Here is a 5,186-nt window from a genome sequence, read left to right on the forward strand (position 1 = left end):
CCGCTCAACCCAACCTGCTGCCGGGGAGGAGGGGTGGAGGTGGGCTGGTGGTGGCGGGGGAGGGTGGGAGTGGCTCGGGGGTCACAACTGGCGGGGCTGAGGGCCAATGGCGAGAGGCGGTGGAGATGTTTTGGGCGTGGCTTGAGGGTAAAGTGGCCAATGAGCGTGTTTGATGTCTGGCGTTCCCCACCGCGAGACTGATGAATCGTCACTCAGCGGCTTCAGTGCTGCTGCTCTTCGGCGCCGTTGTTTCCTCTGTCCCGTTATTTTTTGGTTTTTACGTATTCGTAATAACTGTGTTATTAAGTGATTATACTCCATAATATGAACCATTTGGCCGAGGCGTGTCATACAAATAGTCAATATATTTTCATCCTCCACAATTGAAAATGAGAATATACGTTGCACATTTATATACAATATATAGTTTTATTCTTTTTTGACCTTAATGTATATTTAGCGAGATTTTACTCAGACTTCTCAGTTTTTGTTTTTTTTTTGCTGAAGAAAAATCAAACTTTGCTGGAACAGATTTTTTTTTTCTGTTCATTTTAAATATTTTATGAATTGAGCAGGCTGCAAGAGTAATGATCTAAAAACCTGCTGAAGCCCTTTGAAATCATCCTCATCATCTTCATCGTGATCATGGCTGTTGGGAGGTCCTTCCTGAAGGTAACCATAGAATTCAGTCATGTGTGTCATTACAAGGTGGTCTTCCACCAAGTTGCCAAAAGTCATTTTTAAATCGAAATAAATATAATAAGGAACTATATATAATAGTAAAATTATGCAATAATCAGGACCAATGAACAGAAATATCTGGTTATCATATATAGACCAATAAAAGAAATGCTCTTGTCTCCTGTGCTGGACAGGAGCAATTTGCCCACAGGGATCATTAAAATTTGATCTAATCTCAGCTCATCTCATCACCTGCTGCCTCTGATTGCTTCCATAAAGGAAGGTTAAGGTTGAAGGAAGTAGCACATGGCAAGAAAAAGTCAGGAAAATGATTCAACCAGAAGTGATGTTATAGAGAATAATGTGTTTGAGGTATTTTTTTTGTCATTTATCTGTTTTACCTTCACTAAAGATATTATTTTCTTGTTTAAATATCTCAACTTAAACTGTGTTATACATGTGTATAAATCACCTAAATCCTATTTTTTTTTTTTTTTTTTTGTAATGAATACAGAAGAACAAGGTCACAGCCAACGTCAACAGGAGGCCACGTGAAACTAAACATGTGACACAGAAGCCACAAGGTGACCCTCACTCCTTAATCTGACATGAAATGACATCATCAGTGTGAGACTATGGGTCAATGACACAGACTTGACATCAGGGCTGGATGGCTGATGTAAAAATGAAGCATCATGTATATGTATGGCGCGGTATTATATGATAAAGGGGCTGACGCTCAAATCATTTACATTCAATTATGTTTACATGATTTCGTGTGCATGTAACATTTTTCATTTTATATGTTTACATTTTAGATGTTACATTTTCATAGTATCTGACATAATGGGATCGAACGCATTCAACAACTGTGCCTGGCAAAAATATGAAGTGGCTGTAGTTAGGGTCATGTGACACACCACAGCATAAAGTTCTGAGAGGAAAAGAATGGAGCAACGTAATGTCACAAAATAACAAAAAAAAATGATATTATCATTATTTAGCACAGTGCTTCTCTATATTTTTTGAGGCACATTTTTGACACTGAAAAAAAATCCAATGACACACCACCAACCAAAAATATTATAAAATGAGACTCTTTAGCCTAATAATAACAACAATATAGTTGCTTCACTTATTTCTACTGACTCAGAGTCAAAGCTGTTTTGGTTGCTCACAAAGCTGACACAAAGGTTCCGATTCCTTTTAAAGCTCAATCTCTTCACACTGGAATGTTATTATTTTTTTATTATTATTACAGGGCAATTTAGTTCAATTGGATCATTTTTCACGTCACAAACAAAACACCGATGCACTGACTTTAGCAAATCCAACCAAACGCCCCTCACCGCATCGTGTGACCGTGACAAAACAAAAGGCAAGCGCATTAACTGACAAATCAAGCAACAAGCGTGTAATGTCACAGACACACACACACACACGTAGACGTGTACGCAACGAGGCAGTTAGACATCACGGCACTGCATTGACGTGACAGTGAGACTGCAACGCAGTGCTGCAGTGTGATGACAAGCCCAGCTGACGAGATGAAACCAGTCGTGCTGCGTCCGTGTGACGTGGGACATATGTTGGCAGTTGTGTGGCTCCCAGCGCTGCTGCCGAGTGCAGGCCGCTGCAGTGTAAATGATGCGTTGCTGTGTGTGTGTGTGTGTGTGTGTGTGTGTGTGTGTGTGTGTGTGTGTGTGTTGGGGCGTTATCGACAGTCTCTGGGCGGAGTGATGAGCGTGGGAGCGGCACTGAAAGAGCATTATTGCCTGTAGCCTGTTCACTTTACAATTCATTACACTCCCAAGGACAAACGAGTGCTAAATAACTCTGTCTGCCTCCCCCCCCACCCACCCCACTCCATCCCTCCATCCATCCCTCCGTCCATCCCTCCATCTCTCCCGCTCCGATTCATCACCATAAAAGAGCTGGAATACCAATGACAACAGAAACAATGAGACATTTATTTGGTATGAAATGAGTCGTAATTGTGGCCCATTTGTCACCAAACAGCCGAGAAAACAAGCAACAAAATGAGCCGATGTGGGTCGCTTTGTTTTGTTTTCAGAATAAAAGCACGGCACCTGCCAACTCTGCCCAATGACTCAGCCACATTTGTCTTCTGTTGCTTTCAAATAGTCAAAATAGGAATATGAAGGATGCTCTCTGTCTCACTGAAAGGTGGCTGTCATGAAGAATTTCAATATAAAACCTGTTGGAGTTATTTGACACTTTTGTTTTTTCCTCCATAATTCCATGCGTGTTCATACGTAGTTTTGATGCCTTCAGTGAGAAGCTGCAATGTCAACAGTCATGAGAATGAAAGAGAAGACATACTAATGCTACTGCGATTCATTCTATGATAGATTAACGCCTTTATTCTGCCACCAAAAGCTTGTGAGATTTACACCCCCGCCACCTGAAACAACCACATTTATCCAATGGGATGAGTAGATGAGTAAGAGGATGAGAGGCAGTGAAAGAGGAGAAAAGAAGGTAGATGAGAGTGAGAGAGAGGAGGAGAGAGAGAGAGGAGGAGAGAGGAGGAGAGGGAGGAGGAGAGAGAGGAGGAGGAGAGAGAGAGAGAGGATGAGAGAGAGGGGAAGTGAGAGAGGAGGTGAGAGGAGGAGAAAGAGAGGATGAGAGAGGAGAAGAGAGGAGGAGAGAGAGGAGGTGAGAGGAGGAGGAGGAGGAGAGGAGGAGAGGAGGATGGTCGCTGGGCAGATGTTGCTTTGTTTCAGGGCTGTTGTTGTCATTAAGGAAACAAGAACAGAAGTCTGACCCATTGCCACAGGGACGAGCAGGCAGGCAGGGAGTCCAGACCCCACTGACTGACTGACTGACTGACTGACTGACTGACTGACTCTCTGTCTGACTGACTGACTGACTGTCTGACTGACTGACTAACTGCATTTCTGAAGAGTTTTCCTTGCAAAGGTGCCACTGATTCCTGCTCACCTGACGTTAGACCAGGCCGGCACGGGCAAACTAATAAAGCTTTTTAATCCGGTCCGCCAAACTTGAAGAAATGATATTAATTGGAAGTGCGTCATAAAATAGTTTTCAGAGTCATTTCGATAGGGAGCTCAACACCCTGGTGGGGCTTCAAAGACACTGATTTGGTTGCAGCTTTGCTTCGCCTCATTTTCCATTGACGTTGAAGCAAACACGTTTTCTACACAGTATCCCATGATGGTGGTGGCGGAAATGGAGGGATGAGATGAGGATGAGCCTACACGGTGAGGACCAATGAGAAGACAGGAACGGAGTGAAGGGTGAGGGTTACTGAAGGGAGAGAGAGACGGAAAAGAAACAGGGGAAGAAGGGAGGTGGAGAAGAGAAGCAAGTTGGACGGAGATAAAGAAAAGAGGAGAGAGGAGTTGAAGGGAGGAGGAGGAGAGCGACCAGGACGGGACGGCGCAAAGAGAGGAAGGGAGAGGGAGGGGGAGGGGGAGCGGGGGGGGGGGTCTGAAAAGGAGCAGATGCAAGGGAGGAGGGGCAGGTGGAGGAGGGGGAGGCAGGGGAGGGGGGAGGAGGGGAGGAAGTGAAAGAGGTTTGAGTCAATATGGTGGCGCAAATAAAATGCTCCCAGCCGTGGCCGAGGCTCCGCCCCCCCCCCCCCCCCCCCAAAAAAAAAGCTCTCAACAAAGATAACGCCAAGGTCATTTTCATCACACAAGAAGAACTACAACTCCCATGAGCCTCAGCCAAGAGCTCACTGACCAGCAACTTCCCCCAAGAACACCTTGAACATGTGACTACTGGAACAGCTCTTCAGTTCAGACACACACACACACACACACACACACACACACGGTTCCGTTCTAATAACTTATTCTGATTTCACAGAAAGTTATAAAAAATAATGCAAAGGAAAAAATAGATTTTTTTTTGGTGTGTATGTGTGTGTGTGTGTATGTGTGTGTGTGTGTTTGCGGGTCGGGGGGTGTTGGATTTTAGCAGTTGATTCATTTACTTTTGCTCATAATCTAAACTGCAACTTCACCAAACAGCAGCTGAGGATTAATCTGTAAGACAAACTTTCTGATTCTGATTCTGCGGCGCCTCAAACAATCAACTGGATCAGGGTGATTTTTCTAAATCTACTGGAGGTCACTGCAAGCAAACTTTTTCTTTATTTCACTTTTTTGCCTTGTTAGGACTTTAGGGATCATCGACTGGCAGCTTCACCTCACATTGGTTTATTTGTTGTTTTTTTTTATTGAATGGAAAAATATGTCCTGATGAAAACAGCAGGGCAGATTCAAATTTGTATTTTCAAAGTCCAAGTAGAAGCAGATATATGCTTATTTAAAAAAAAAAATTTTTTTAATGTAATTATCTGAAAGTGTTCGTATTCCTGTAATTATTATCCTTTAAATTTAATTGATTAATGGAAAAAGCGCAATTTTTTTTAAACGGTACCTGAACTGATGCTGGTAACTGAGGGACCTTTAAATTGATGCACAATCTTACAATTTTCTTTTTAAATGTAAAAG

The sequence above is a fragment of the Nelusetta ayraudi genome, unplaced genomic scaffold (genome assembly GCF_046127955.1).
Source record: "Nelusetta ayraudi isolate G7.1 ecotype Tasmania unplaced genomic scaffold, CSIRO-AGI_Nayr_v1 ptg000026l, whole genome shotgun sequence".
NCBI classification, from domain to species: Eukaryota; Metazoa; Chordata; class Actinopteri; order Tetraodontiformes; family Monacanthidae; genus Nelusetta; species Nelusetta ayraudi.